A 16453-nucleotide genomic window follows, 5' to 3' on the forward strand; every position below is an offset into this window, starting at 1 on the left:
TTGCCTCTTTATAATGTTCTGTGGGGTAACGTAAACTATATTTGAGTAGTTCTCGCTTTGAGGAACATGTGCCTCACGGGGGTTGTAAAGGCAGGAAAAAAAAAAAAAGAATGAAAAGCACAGCAGCCTGACCAGGAGCATTGAGAGGGAGGCTGCATTACTTTCTTAAATTGTCTTTGCCTGTAGGTGTGGCCTGGGAGCCGCTGGCAAAGTTATGGTGGCACGTGATAGAAAAAAAAATATTTTTTTCCCCAGCCTCCTGCAAACCAGTTTCTTGCAATCATTCCATCTAATTTTACTACACTACATCACTACATTGGCTGAAGGATGCAATGGAGGGGAAATGCAGGACAATGCAAGCTGTCTCAGTTACAGTACTTACGGGGAATGGTGGCAGTGCCACGTATTTGAGTTGTTCACATTTAATCCTATAGCTTGACTGCCTGTGCCACAGTTTGCCCTCATTAAGAAACTTTTTTCATTCTTCTTATGCCAGATCCATCAACATTGCTTGAGGCTGCTCTACTGTGGAGGTAAACGATACAGGACAAAGAGGGTTTGAGCTCATGTTCTGACTCCATGCAAACTACTTTGAATAGGGTTTTTTCCCTCCATATATATTTATATGGGTCTGAGAAAGAATTTGCATCTCCTTATTTCATCCAAGAGAGTTGAAGGTATTTGAGAGGTGGAGAAACGAGTTACTTCATGAAGGGGCACTGACAGTTTTGCAAGACGGACTCGGTGAATACAGATTCTAAATCTCTGAGTAAAAAAGATATGTGAACATAACGTAAATAGACAAATTAAGAAAAAATTCTGATTCTGGATTGTTGGTTGCTTTTTCTTCTCAAGAAATTCATTAACAAAACTTGAAAAATTGCATCTGTTATGATGGCTTTAAAAAAATTATAAATTCTGAATCTCACTAGCACAGAATGCCTCTTTATTTTCTGGCTAGCATGAGAGTCGGTTGACTTGTACAGTAATACAGAACTCAACAAGAATAAAATAGAAGGAAAGTATTCGGTAAAATAAGCCCCTTGAATTAAATGAGAATTCACAGCAGTAAGATTAAATGGGGAGCTTTTCATCTGCTCACTCTGCAATGTATCTAAAATCAACAACTGCCTGTGAAGAAATTTATACAAATAACTTTAAACTTTATTTGTTTTTCAACTGAGTAATGCTCTATTTGGCTACACCCATAATTTTGCAGTAAAAGCTGTGGCCAAAGCCTTTTCCCTACAGCTGGTAGACAATGGATACCTTTGTTCTAGTTTATGTAAGTTAGGGACTACCACCCAAAGGCTGGGACTATGAACATCCTTCATATATATTTACAAACAAGATAGATGTGAGTTTAATTAAAATGCTAGTAATACTTCTACACTTTCCTCAAATTCTTGTTTGCATGTCTAGCATATTAAAAAGGTTGTTTATTTGCAGTCTCTTTGCCTTTTTTTGTTTGTTTTCTTTGCTTCTGTTGGGCTAAAGTCATATAGCCAGGATCTTCACAGCATTCAGCACAATGCTCTGGGAATGTGCATAAAGTGGAAAAGATTGGTTAATACTTGTGAATGGAGTAACTCTATGGAAAGTAAGATGCACATCTGGAGCAGAATTTTTTTACCTGGGATATTTTCATCCTGTTCCCTTTTCTCTCCAAAGTAAGTTCCACTTCTAAGTACAGTTTGAATACCCTTAAGACATCAATAAATGGGCCATTTTGAAGACAAGAAATGTACCAGTTATGTTATTAGCTTCAGGGTTGTTCAAGCCCTATATCCTTTAAAAGAAAGAGAGGGACAAATGATAAATTAGCATTTCCAGAGGAACACAATGCATTCTGAGCCCTGGCATCACCTGTGAAAATCCTGGCAAAACTCAGTTTTGGGGAAGCTGGCAGGTACTGATCTTTCTGTCCTTGAAGTACATTGATACTGCTTTCTTAGATTTATGGTGCTCTAGTGGAAGAGACGTACTAGAATTGAGAGGAGGGAAGTAAATAAAATGTAACTGTGTACTCCTTTGCACCAGAAGAAATTTCCTTGCAATAGATCATACCATCCAAAAATCTGACTGGATAACAGTGCTTCTGCTTTGCCTGCATACATGAATTTCTGAGAAGATATTTACAGCAGTGTAGAGACACTGTATTTTTGTGTTGCTGCCCTGCTTTCTCCAGTTTTCCCCCATAATCTCATGGAATTTCTTGATGGATCTCAGGATACACATTAAGTATTTAAATACTGAGATTCACCTTAAGTATTAGGAAAAGTAGGATATAGAGTTATTCTGAAAGGACAGAAGGATGAAAATTGCAATTTTCCCTGTGTATGGAAATATGTGGGAATGCTCATCTGCTCTGTACCTTTTTTTTGAGGGGAACACATTTCTCAGTACCCTTCTTTTTGCTTTTAAACAGCTGCTTTTGTTGGGGAAGGGTACAGACCTAGCTATATTATCTTTCAGATAGGCACACACTCCTTTTGTTGTATTAAGGAAAAGAGAGCCAAAGATATCAAGCAACTGGGTAAAAAAGAAGTAACTCCTGAGAAACAAAATGCATAATTAAAAATAAATTAATTGTGAAAAGTTCTCCAAAAGAATCTTTTTCAAGTCTGTGGCAGAGAATGAATCCATATCCTAAAAAAGAATGAAGTCAGCAACTGTATGCACTTTTCATGACTGTCATGTAAAACCTAGCAAACAGATTATTCGTTGGCTTAGTAGATTAGACATGAGGGCTTCTGTAAATTAAAAACAAAAGCAGCTTTGGAATGTATTTCACTGTCTCAGTTGGAAAACAAAGATCTCTTTCTCTCCACCCCTTCTTTTCCTTAGGATAATTAAAAATAAAAAGTGTGCAGAGCCATATAAATAAAACAAGGGCTGGGATGAAGAAAAAAAAAAAGGGAAAAATCTTCCTTCAAAGAGATGTCAGCAATCACAGTTTTCATTTCTCTGTGCCAAGAAATGTGCTTATATGTACGTCTGAATGTAGTTTATTCTTGACTATTTATGGAAGTTATGGTCTTAGAGACCTTAATATGTAATAAAAAAAAAAGAAAAATCCTTAATTACAATCTGTTTTAAATGATGCTTAGCTTAAAAGCTTTCAAATACCCCTCTAAGCATTACAGAGTGTTCCACTGTCTTCCTTTTCTAACATTCCTTACTGGTACTAATACATTAAAGTTTATGCTCTAATTATATAGGATTTTGTTGTAATTTACTTCAAGAAAGTGTGAATGCATTCTTCATGGGCAAAATATGTTACTTTGAATTTCTGAAAAACCCCTTTGGCTATACAACTTCTCAAGTTTGTAACCTAAAAGAGAGCACAGTATGTAGTAAAGAACACAGAATACATTAAAAAACAGTTCACTGCTAAAGATCATTCAAGGAAGAGGAAAAACACAGTCCAGGAGCTTAAGTGCCTGAGGACACCCAGAATTGTGCCTTGACATGTTATACAATTATTTACTTTTCCATTAAGTGAAAAATTTTTAAATTGCCATGACTCACGATATACATATTCTGATCAGGAGCTACAGAATAACTTAAGAGATGCTTGCCTAACACACAAGTTTCTGATTGGAGTGAATGCTTTGTCAATATTTATCCTTCCTCTTTTATTTTGTGGTAGCTTCTTTTCTGTGCTTCTCCATCTATTTATTTCTCTGCTCATATTTAATTTTGGGCTGAGTCTTATCAGACTTGGGTGATGGGAAGATGACAAGCTAAAGGAAACAAGGTTCACAGAGAGCAGTCTTTGCTCAGTCATAAGGAAGCTCAAAAATACATTTCTTTTCCAGAAATTGCAGTTTTCTCTGGTGCCCCATTCTGCTGGGTTACATTCAGCTTGAGAAGAGGATGTGGAGCAAAGAATAACTGAAGAGTGTTATTGTCCCCCTGGAAGCCATTAGCTGTGGTATAGCCACATCTTAGCCTGTGTTTCCATCTTGTAAGCAGTGATGACGGAACATGAGTTTTCCTTAATAGTCTTTGAAAGGATGCTTCTGCAGGACATCAGTGGGGAAAATTCAGTCCTCAGAGTCATGTGGAAGTCTAATGGACACAAGTGACTAGCATCTATACAGGTTTCAGGTGTAGCACCAAGAATTTATTATGTTGTATGAGGAATACAGAATCAGTTTTTGAATCAGCAGTTGGGAAAGATCTTAGGCAGTTTTGGCTAATAGAATTATCTGGCCAGTTATCAGACATGTTCCATTCAAGACAGTAATTCTCAAGGATATTCTTGATTTTTTTTATTGAATGTTTTTTATCTGTGAACACTACAGTCTTTATGTTGAAACTAATATTAATTTTCAGTTCTGGGCCAACTGGCAGATCCAAATACAAATATTACTAATTGGCTGCTCATAAGCCTTACTAGCAATTAATTCAGTTATAAACGATTCAGACCTTTCTGTAACCCAAATAAGATTCATGCTTGGTTTATTTTTTACAGAATTATTTCATGCCAGACAAGGATGTGTAATAAACCATTACTGAGGGTGGAGGAAATCAGATGTTTTTTGACATTAACTTAGCTCCAGTAGTGTGGCAGACAAATTAAGTGCAATTACCTTTTGTTGTAAAACTTTTTAAAAGTATTAAAAAAGATTTTTAATATTTATAAGAACAGAGTTCTTTAATTTCCAGCTTTTACTTGGAATATTCTGTCAGCAACTTTGAAAATCAAAGAAAGTGTAAGGAAAAGCTGCCTAGGGAAGATGTAAAATTCTAATCCTGACCATTGGTACAAAGAAGAACCCAGTATTCTGTGAAAATCTGTTGTTTCCCTTAAGATTATGCATCTATATATTTATGCATTATTGTTAGTTTTCCAGATTGAGGTTTTTTGTTGTCTAAGTCACTGAAATGAGTGGTCACAAGTAATTATACACGTTTCTTCACTGCATTTTCATATGGTGATGAACACATGTGAAACCAGGCCTCTGAGTGAACTCTGGATCCTTTGGCACTCTGTAAGCGCTGAGGCATTTCATGCTGGTATTCCAGCCGAATTTACAATTGATTACATTTGCTTGTCTAAGCTGCCCTGCAGTCACCATTGGCACAGTGTTTTTTCTCTTTTCCAGTTTTAAACTGTCTTCTCTTGAATTAGACAGCTGCATTCCAACTCTGTGACATCTACATTTTGGGGATGGTTAGGCCCCAAACCACACAGGGACCACCCGTTCCTCTTTTATGTCTGAATGGTATCTGGCACCTATTGGGCTTCTATCTCAAAATTCCTCTGTAGTCTGTATGTCCTGGGTTCAGCAGTAGCAGTCATTTTTCTGCTTCTCAGTAGCTGGTGCAGTGCTGTGTTTTTGACTTTCAGCCTGGGAACAGCACTGATAACACCGATGTTTTTAGTTGTTGCTCAGTAATGTTTACTCTGACCAAGGACTTTGTGAGTCTCATGCTCTGCCAGGGAGGGGGGGGGAAGCCGGAAGGAAGCAGAGACAGAACACCTGACCCAAACTAACCAAAGAGGTATTCCATACCACAGCACGTCATGCCCACTATTTAAACTGGGGGCGGTTACCCAGAAGGGCAAGATCAGTGCTCAGGTCGGGCTGGGTATCAGTCGGCGGGTGGTGAGCGGTTGTATTCTCTTCCCTTGTTATTTCCCTTTTTATTATTACTGGTGGTTGCAGTAGTGGTTTGTGTTATACCTTAGTCACTGGGCTGTTCTTATTTCAGCCTGTGGGACTTACATTTTTCAGTTCTCCTCTCAATCCCTCCGGGAGCAGGGGAACGAAAGCGGGGGAGTGAGCAAGTGGCTGTGTGGTTCTGGGTTGCCAGCTGGCCCTAAACACTGTACTGTTTTGGATTTGGTTGCTTTTTGTTCCTCCTATTTATTATAGTTCACAGAGACTGAATGAAATTCAAAGCCCATTAATAATGGGTCACAATAAGCATACATTGGTTTGTTTAGAAGATTTTTAATAATTGCCAGAATCATAGAATCATAGAATAGTTAGGGTAGGAAAGGACCAAGCCCCTGCCATGGGCAGGGACACTTCACACTAAACCATGTCACCCAAGGCTCTATCCAACCTGGCCTTGAACACTCCCAGGGGTGGAACATTCACAACTTCCTTGGGCAACCCATTCCAGTGCCTCACCACCCTAACAGGAAAGAACTTCTTCCTTATATCCAATCTAAACTTCCCCTGTTTAAGTTTTAACCCATGACCCCTTGTCCTATCACTACAATTCCCTAAGGAAGAGTCCCTCTCCAGCATCCCTATAGGCCCCCCTTCAGATACTGGAAGGCTGCTATGAGGTCTCCACACAGCCTTCTCTTCTCCAGACTGAACAGCCCCAACTTCCTCAGCCTGTCTTCATACGGGAGGCGCTTGAGCCCCTTTATCAGCCTTGTGGCCCTTCTCTGGACTTGTTCCAACAGTTCCATGATATTTTTATGCTGATGACATCAGAACTGCACAGAAAAGCTGGCTGGACAGACCATCAACTGCTCAGAATTACAGTAAGACTGAGTGAACCTAAAATGGACTGATAATCCGTAGGCTGGAAAAAAGATTCAGGCCAGCAAGTTTGTAAACCAGGGGAAGTCACGCAGGCATCTGTGCTGTCCTCTCACATGTGAAAAGGAATGGAATAATGATTATGACAAAAGCAAAGATTGCTGTTTAGCTATGCTTCTTGCTGTAATTTTGATGAAGATGCAGCAGAGTCTTTTCTTAGCACCTCCTAGAAAGTTCAAGGACTGCCCACATCCATCATTGCTAAGAGAGGAATTACTCTGCATCCAATATGCAAGAAAACTGCTTGGAAATGTTCTCTATTTCCTTCTGTAGGATTTTCAGAACCTGCGTGACTTCTGGTTGCTGTTCTAAAGAATAGATGACGTTGAGTGGTTCGTAGGCATAGCAGTTGGAGATGAAGGGGAAATGGCATAGAGCATCTGCTCTTCACCTCTTTCTTAATTATGCTTTCATCTTGTCTGTTTTCTGAAAGTGTAATACATTGTTCTGGGTACATTTTACTGGTCAACCAAGAGTATCTTTTGTCAACTTGCATCCTCTCTGTTATTTACCTCACCCTTCTGTGGATGAAGGGTAAAAGCAGCTTCTCACAAATAGGCTTAATTTTCCAAGATGCCAAATAATATGGCCCTATGCAGTAAAGCTACAAGGCTAGACATGTGAAAGGACAGACTTGGTGAGGTCTTGCACAAGTGGTGTGCTCCATACCCAAAGTTGCTTTCATTATTAAGCAGCGGGAACTTAGTAAGTTATCCAGCAGACACAGATTTTGGTGTCTTCTGTATTTTCCATGTGATTTAACCTATTAAGTTCACTGGTCATTGCATCTTATTCCTGCTTTTTATTCAGTGAGATTCTTCAGCCCTGTGTCCCGTTAATAGCTTAATATCAGCTGTACTTACCACTTATTGTCTCTTATTTTGGTGTAATTTCATCAGAAAAGGCATACTTTAAAAAGAAGTTGGCAGATTCAGGACATGGTTCTGTAGGTGAGTGAAAGAGAAGGGGATTTTGCATGGTGGGTTTATTTTTATTGTGGTTTGTTTCTCCCATGTGATAACCTAGAGTGTAAAAGGGTACTGCAGAAACAGTTGATTTCCCAAGGCCCAGTGCAGATCTGTTGTAGTACCTAGAGTTATACCTGGGTCAAACTAGTGTGAAAATCAAATAAAGACAACATGCAGTAAAAATACCTTTACATTATAGCCATTTGCTTTCTTGTCTTTATTTATTTCAAGAATCTTTACAGGATCAGCCTATTCAATTTATATCTGGCTCAGAACTTATTTGTCATGAACACTAGGTCAAACCTTATTTGGTTTACTAAATTCTGAGATAGAATACCTAGGTTTGATAGAGTGGAAGTGAGTGCTCATGCAAATCTCTGTATAGACAGTTTAAAAAAAGTAAGTGTTTTTGAGAGTAATAATTATATCTACCCTGGGTTGTGAAATCCCCCTGAAAGCTTTGAGAGGAAAATGTTACTGTGATTATAGAAATCTCAGTAGCTTAACTAGACTTTGCTTCTCTTTGGAAATGCTAGCAGATAGTAGAGGAGACTATGGACTAATGTCTTGCCAAGGGCCTTTTTTTCATGCCGGAACTATTCCCCTTACCACTACCACCCCTCCTCTTCATGCACCCCCATCTCCACCCCTCAAGATAAAAATCTGTAAAAGCTTTTCAGTGCAGCAAATTCCATTTTCTCTTCAGACATGCATAACTGAACAGTGTGTGCGTGTGTTGGTCCAGAAATGGCAAAAGAGATAAGATCTCAAGGCAAAGCTTAGTCTTGGGATAGACAGAATGTTCATGGTTCTACTATAAGTCTCTGGCTTATGAGTGTTTGAAAAGTAAATGCTGGCATAACTCTAGCTATCATATAACGGCAGTCATTCCCTGTTTAACCCCTGACTGTGCCTATATTGTCAGTCCTTTTATGGGTAAAGAAAAGGTATTTCCAGACTTATGACTGATTCTCAATGGCAGCTTTTGCTCACTTAAACCAGGACAGTATATATCTGGGCAAGTTTTTAGTTTGGTGGTTTTTGGGTGAGGGATATTTTTTTTGTGGGGTGGGGTGTTTGTTTGTTTTCTTTTTTTCCCCAACAAAGCACAAACATGGCCTCCCTAGCTTTTATATAAAATAGCTCTGGCACAGTTTCACACCTCTCATTTAAACATTGTTTTATGGGATGAATTCTAAATCCTCATTGCCTAAATTGTCAGGATGCTTAACGTGATTAGCAAGCTGCTTAAGTTGAAAAGTGGCCTATTTTAAGCACACTTGTTGTCTGCCAAAGGTTTGTTTTTCTTGGGCATTTTTCCTGTCCCTTCATTATTCTTTGAAGGGACTGCTGCAGTTCTCTCTGGTGATTAAAACTATGCCAAATTGCATGTGGCTGCCCAAATCTTTGTAATGATTATTAATAGAGTTTTGGAACAAATTGAGTTAAGTAGTGTGTCTGTAATCAATGACAATCAGTTCTATTCATCTGTAAGAACTAACTTTGCCTGATCACCCTATTATGTAAAATACAAGTGGCAACAGTTTGTATATTAACACAACTGACATGACCTCTGGTTTTGCATACATTCGATACTTGGTGTGACCTTTTTTACTTGCTTCATGTGTTTAATCATGTTTCATCATCTGTCTATCTATAAGGTTTGTTGGTTTCACACTGTATTGTAATTTTTACTTCTGTGGCAGAGCATTTACGATAAAACAGTGGTGGGTTTATTGATCTAAACCATCACTCAGATAGATCTCTGTCTTATATAAATCAGCATATCTCTATCGAACTTACTCATGTGGCTTCATCTTCTGGTGTTTCACGTTTTGTGAGTATTTCTGTCATTTTATATGGTCTGGTATCACAGAACATGGTGCCAGAATACTACTCGTGTCTTAAGCTCTTCGTAAGATGCCCGGTTGCTGTGCATGTATGCATTACTGAAATCTCTCATGAAGAACTCAAAGGGCTCTGACCATCATATGAAGATAATTCTTTTTAGTAATGGCTAGAACTCAAAAGTTGCAGGATTACAAGTGGATGGCCAACACGTGCTTAGGAACCTTGCAAGAGTGACAGCACCGATTAAGGCCAAGCATCATTTATTCAACAATGCTAATAAGCCACAGCATAGATTAAGAACAGGAATAATATGTAGGATATTTTTAACCCAGCCTTCCACTAGCCTCTATTTTTCAGCTCAGAATTTCTGAGTCTCACGTTGTGTGTTTGTTTAGTAACTTGCAGTGTATTTCTTCTTTTAAGTGTAAGGTGCTGGTGTGCTCTTGCTTGAAAAACATTCAGCTGGTCTACTATCTTGTTTGCTGTTTTTTGTCATGTCTCCCTCCCCCTGCTTTTTTCTTTAATAAACTTTGTTTTCTAGCTTTGTTTGGTAGTCCCTTGTACTTGTATTAGGAAAAAGTCAACATATTATTCTTATCCACTTTTTTCATGCCACTCATGATGTTGTAGCCTTATCATACCACCTTCTAAACACTGTCTTTCATGCTGAACAGTCCTACTGTAATCAGTCTCTTCCTTCTATATAGAAGGAGATACTTCTAAAGTATCATTTTCAATACTGAAAGCCAAATAGCACAGTGTAGTTGAGGAATAAGTAAATGAATTTATACGGAGGGGTTTGAATGCGGTCACTTGCCCTGTCCTGCAGCAATATTTAAGAAAATCTTAGGATGGGACAACTGCAGTCATCCAGTCTGACCTGTTAAATGCGGGCTAACATAAAGATCAGGTCGTTCAGGGCCTTATCAAGCTGAGTTATAAAAAATTCCTAAGGTAGAGGTTCCACAGGCACTCTGGATGACTGCAGTTAGATCCCTCTAGAGACTTCTGGCTAAATACTGATCCTTCAGCCTGTGTTGTATCATTTCCTCCAGCCCCTACCCATATTAGGGCCCTTCTTCTGCACTCTCAGGAGTTTGTGGAAGACTGGACACAGTATTCCAGGTGTAGCCTCTCAAGTGCTGAGCACCTTCTCTTGACCAGCTGGCTATATTCTTGCTAATGCAAACAAGTAGGTTGTTGACCTTCTTTGCCACAGGAACTCATTTAAACTTGACCCCCAACTCCCTTTCTGCAGAGCTATTTTTAGTCAAATGCTTCCTAGCCTCTACTTTTGCACTGGGGTCTTTCTTCCAGAATTTGCATTGTCTTTTTAGTTTTCATGAGGCTCACGCTGGCCCTCTCCTTGAGCTGTTTGAGGTGTTCCTGAATGGCAGCCCTGTCTTCAGTTTATCTACTGCTCCCCACAGTGTGGTGTCATTTGTGAAGCTGGTGAGGGTGTTCTCTATTTTAGAGTTAGTCACTGATGGAGACATTAAACAATTACCCAGGTAGCAGCACCTGAGGAAAACTCCTCATAACCAGCTGCCATTAGTCTTTGAAGTACGGACCACTACCCTTTCAGCTTCAACATTTCTAACCTTTAATTTCCTTTTTTGACTGCTACTGAGCTAATATTTATATAACTCCATTCTCTGTAAATTTTCTGACTTCCAGTTGAGTACACGTAGTCAGCTCACAGTCCTGCATTTTACATCTGGTTGCCAGTCTAACCTAGAATGCCTTTTTTTAATTTTTAACATTTTGAAACTTTGAAAACTTTTTGCATTCAATTTGGAAGTAAAAACTTTTTTTCAAGAGTTTGCAACATAAAAAATTTCTAAGCAATTGAAAAGGAAAGCTGGTTCAACATGGGAATTTATTGTGAGTTTCTGTGGCTTAAATGTTAGATTTGATCTGACGTTGGATATATTTGTGAATAATGGAAGGCAACTTTTGAATCCAAGATGGATCATCTATACGTTGGATCAGCCAGGGGTTTTTTTATACACTCCTAAAATTCTGCTATTGTAAATAAGTATAGAAACAGCCTTGGGTCCTTTCGGACTTTCTGGGGGGACTGCTAGTGAGCAACGCCCTCAGTATCACAGTATTCAACATCGGCTATTTCTGGCTTTCAGTCAACTACCAGATGAGTGAAGTTTAAACTGAAATGCAACTGAAAAACATTTCTAATTAGTCAACCACCTGCCTATTTGCTTGGTTTTGTTGTTATTGTCTTTAGATTGTACTGGGGAGATGCCAAAACATCTGTAAAACTTTATTTTAAATCTAAAAGTTTTATTACTCTAGTGTCAAGGACTTTCTGTGCTTGCTTTTCTCCCGACACTCAAGCCACTGAACACTGGTCACGTGAATCCTGATAGAAAGCAAATGTTAACTTTTCATGCTTGAGTACCTACTGACAGTTAACATTAAACTTGTAAGCACATGTATTTGCACTGGAAGTGGTATCTGCTGCACGAGAGGGAACACTGCTTAACATTGTAAGGTAATGTTTCTCACATCTCCTTGCCAGAATGCAAGAATAGAGACTATTAAATAAGATCTGAGATATCCCTTCTTAGCAATGACTACTCACATACATAGTGTGATGACCATGATTGTGAGAGAAAATTACAGGCTAATACATGCAGCATTCTCTGTGTGTATATATATAACTTATATAAAATATGAATGAAAGCAAAAAGACAGTTTCCCTGAAGCCTTTTGACAGACTCTCAGCACAGAAGCTGCTAGCATAATCTGTCAACCAGAACAGCCTTTCACCAGCCTGAGAACTGAGCCCTGTCATCCCTGTGTTCTGTTGCAAGCATAGCCTATTCCTGAACCATGGATTAGGCCAGATCTTGCTTCTTCCACTTCAATTTATGGGAATTCAGTTCAACACCCCCTGAAACAGCAAACCCGGTATCTTCGCAGAAAATTTAGAGATTTGTCATGGTGTAACATTGTGATTACTTTTCTATGGGACACCAACTCCCAATAGTATAGTCTGGCTGCTTTAAAGTCTTGCAATAAACTGTCAAAATACACACTGTGGTAAGATTTTTTCTTTTTCCCTATAAGATATCTTTATTTCTATTTTACTAGCTTGGCAATCTTTTTGATAGCAAAAAGAGTTGCCATCACTGCCCACCTGCGTGCCTTTCTTCTGAGTTTATTTATTGGATTTTTAGTTCTGCTCTATGGGGGTTACCATAGACTTTTTTTACAAAATGCATGAAGCCTTGGAATTCAGTCCTGTTCCATGGGAAATCCTACAGGCCTTCTAAGACAGCCTGATGACACCACACTCTTTTTCTCTAGTGTAGTGTTTGCTGTTTTTGTTTTTTGTCCTTACTCCCCTTTTTTTTTTAAGAACAGGATTTTCATCTTTGGCTTCTGACCTCAAAGCTTGGTAATAAAAACCCACAGACTTAAATTCCCAAATATTTCATTCTGCTTATCCAGAGGCCAGTGCCTAGATTTTAATTTAGTCAGCTACAGTCTCAGTTAAGAACAGGCTTCTTTATTGAGAAGATCCTCAAAATGGAGGAGGGGAATCCTTTCCTTTTGTAAAAGGAGTTATTTTTCAGCTTTCAGGTTTTTTTCTATTACCATCAAGTATATTTGTACTTCGGGCTTTAGTCAAAGTAACTAAATATACTGGTGTTACATGGTATTTCTTTCTGTGATACACTTTGTAGGATTTACTTGAGGTAAACTTTTGCACAGATGAGTCCTCTAACAGCTTTGTAATGAAAAGTAACATAGCTGATCCTACTAATCCTCTACTGAAACACTGTGTTGGAAAATTGCTGTGAAAGAGGTTGTGGCTGACATTCAAAACGTTTTGCGTTTTCAACACAGTTAAAGCAACAGAGGATTTTTGCTAATAATGCAACTTGAGAGTGGCATAAGACCCTATGTACACTACGGAATTAACGTGCAGATTTCATGCTAAGTATTTAACTGTATTGAATATATATTTTAACCAAGCTGGTAACAATGAAACTGTAACAGGATTCATCTCTGTACAAAATAATCCTATACTGTCCCCAAGTAAAAAAATCGCACTCCTCTGCTGTATTCTAAGCAGCCAAGAACATTCTGAACGTATGTTGCCTAGAGTCTCCCAGAATACTGACTTGAGCACAGTAACGTGATGTGGAAGCTGCAGGGAAATGAAGATGTCTGATACATAGATGCATGCAAACAAAACCAGAAAACTACTGCAGTTATGACACATTTTATACAATCATAGAATAGTTAGGGTTGGAAAGGACCTTAAGATCATCTAGTTCCAAACCCCCTGCCATGGGCAGAGACACCTCACACTAAACCATGTCACCCAAGGCTCTGTCCAACCTGGCCTTGAACACCACCAGGGATGGAGCATTCACAACCTCCCTGGGCAACCCATTCCAGTGCCTCACCACCCTAACAGGAAAGAACTTCTTCCTTATATCCAATCTAAACTTCCCCTGGTTCAGTTTTAACCCATTACCACTTGTCCTATCACTACAGTCCCTAATGAAGAGTCCATCCCCAGCATCCCTATAGGCCCTCTTCAGATACTGGAAGGCTGCTATGAGGTCTCCACGCAGCCTTCTCTTCTCCAGGCTGAACAGCCCCAACTTCCTCAGCCTGTCTTCATATGGGAGGTGCTCCAGTCCCCTGATCATCCTCGTGGCCCTTCTCTGGACTTGTTCCAACAGTTCCATGTCCTTTTTATGTTGAGGACACCAGAACTGCACACAGTGTTCCAAGTGAGGTCTCAGAAGAGCAGAGTAGAGGGGCAGGATCACCTCCTTCGACCTGCTGGTCACACTCCTTTTGATGCAGCCCAGGATATGGTTGGCTTTCTGGGCTGCAAGCGCACACTGCCAGCTCATGTTCATTTTCTCATCGATCAGCACCCCCAAGTCCTTCTGTGCAGGGCTGCTCTGAATCTCTTCTCTGCCCAGCCTGTAGCTGTGCCTGGGATTCCTCCGACCCAGATGTAGGACCTTGCACTTGTCATGGTTAAACTTCATAAGGCTGGCATCAGCCCACCTCACAAGCGTGTCGAGGTCCCTCTGGATGGCATTCCTTCCCTCCAGTGTATCAACCGAACCACACAGCTGGGTGTCATCGGCAAACTTGCTGAGGGCACACTCAATCCCACTGTCCACATCAGCGACAAAGATGTTGAACAAGACCGGTCCCAACACCAATCCCTGAGGGACACCACTCGTTACTGGTCTCCAGATGGACATTGAGCCATTGACCACAACTCTTTGAATGCAGCCATCCAGCCAATTCTTTATCCACCGAGTGGTCCATCCATCAAATTGATGTCTCTCCAATTTAGAGACAAAGATGTCGTGTGGGACAGTGTCGAACGCTTTGCACAAGTCCAGGTAGATGACATCAACTGCTCTACCCCTGTCCATCAGTTCTGTAGCCCCATCATAGAAGGCCACCAAATTGGTCAGGCAGGATTTCCCCTTAGTGAAGCCATGCTGGCTGTCACCAAGCACCTTGTTGTTTTTCATGTGCCTTAGCATGCCTTCCAGCAGAATCTGCTCCAAGATTTTGGCAGGCACAGGGGTGAGACTGACTGGTCTGTAATTCCCTGGGTCATCCATTTTCCCCTTCTTGAAAATGGGGGTTATATTTCCCTTTTTCCATCGGGAACTTCACCTGACTGCCATGATTTTTCAAATATGACGGCCAGCGGCTTAGCAACTTCATTCACCAGCTCCTTCAGGACCCATGGATGGATTTCAGCAGGTCCCACAGACTTGTGTACGTTCAGGTTTTTAAGATGGTCTTGAACCAGATCCTCTCCTACAGTGGGCCCAATGTCTTCATTCTCACAGTCCCTGCACCTGCCTTCCAAGACTTGGGTGGTGCGGTCAGAGCCTTTGCCAGTGAAGACCGAGGCAAAGAAATCATTCAGAACCTCAGCCTTCTCCAAATCCTGTGCAGCCAGCTCTCCCGATACCTTCCGGAGGGGGCCTACGTTCTCCCTAGTCTGTTTTTTATTTGCTATGTACCTGTAGAATCCCTTCCTGTTATCTTTCATATCCCTAGCCAAGTTTAATTCTAACTGGCCCTTAGCTTTAATAACCCAGTCCCTAGCTTTCTGGACAACACCTCTGTATTCTTCTGAGGCTGCCTGTCCCCACTTTTGCCTTATATGAGCCTCTTTGTTCCCTCTAAATTTCCTCAGGAGCGACTAATCCATCCAAGGAGGTCTCCTGGCCCTCCTGCTGCACTTCCTTCTAGTTGGGATGCAACAGTCCTGAGCTTGTAGCAGGTGATCCTTGAATATCATCCAACAGTCTTGGGCCCCCCTGCCCTCTAGGGCTATATCCCATGAAACCTTACTAAGCAGGTTCCTGAAGAGGCTAAAGTCTGCTCTCTAAACTCTCAAACATTTGCTGGATTGTGTAGATCCTTGTGGTATTGGCAGTCTAAGTTTTACTTACCTGGATCAGATTAACTTGTTCCGTTGGCAGGTAATATTCAAGACAGAAAAATGTCTTCAGTGTTTTTTCTCACTGTTCACTGCAAAGCTGTTCCGTAGTTCTTTTAGTAGCCACAGAGTTCTTTCACGTAACATGGGTAATGGCTGCATATTTATAATTAATTCCTACAATAATATATTCTAATATAATCTATTTAAGACAAGATTTGTCAAGTTGGGAGTGATAATAATTTGAAGCTGTTTAATACAGAAATAAAGGCAAAATGACTAGGGAGTAATATAATGGAAATAGAAATTAACCAAGGTGCAACTAAAATTGGAAGAGCTGAATATGCTTAGATTTGGGGAACTAGATTTCTTCCATCTAGAACACTGAAAGAATTAAAAATCTTGTTTCAAGAGTTTTTAACATGCCTATGAATGGCACCAGATGGCTGGAGAATGGCATGGTATGTAAGATGGTGGTGATAGTCTTTGGAGCATCTGGTCTGTTATGCTGGCATGCACAAATTTTTGAGGAAAGGTTAGTTACCAACATTAATAGAAAATAAGACTGCAACAGGCTAACCTTGCATCTTTAACTG

General features: G+C 40.1%; 1 long non-coding RNA gene across 3 annotated transcripts in view; it reads left to right on the top strand.

Moving 5' to 3' along the window:
* LOC134158701 (uncharacterized) overlaps positions 1–16453 on the top strand; it is a 47092-nt gene that overhangs the window by 28496 nt on the left and 2143 nt on the right. For 2 of the 3 annotated variants that reach the window (XR_009962871.1, XR_009962872.1), the window contains exon 3: positions 497–786. This is a non-coding gene — a long non-coding RNA (uncharacterized LOC134158701). Of the gene's footprint in view, positions 1–496; positions 1671–16453 lie in introns of those variants that run through there. The other variant, XR_009962873.1, reaches the window with a different exon arrangement.

This window comes from Pezoporus occidentalis, unplaced genomic scaffold (assembly GCF_034315485.1).
Source record: "Pezoporus occidentalis ecotype Australia unplaced genomic scaffold, CSIRO_AGI_Poc_V1 ctg131, whole genome shotgun sequence".
Classification (NCBI taxonomy): Eukaryota; Metazoa; Chordata; class Aves; order Psittaciformes; family Psittacidae; genus Pezoporus; species Pezoporus occidentalis.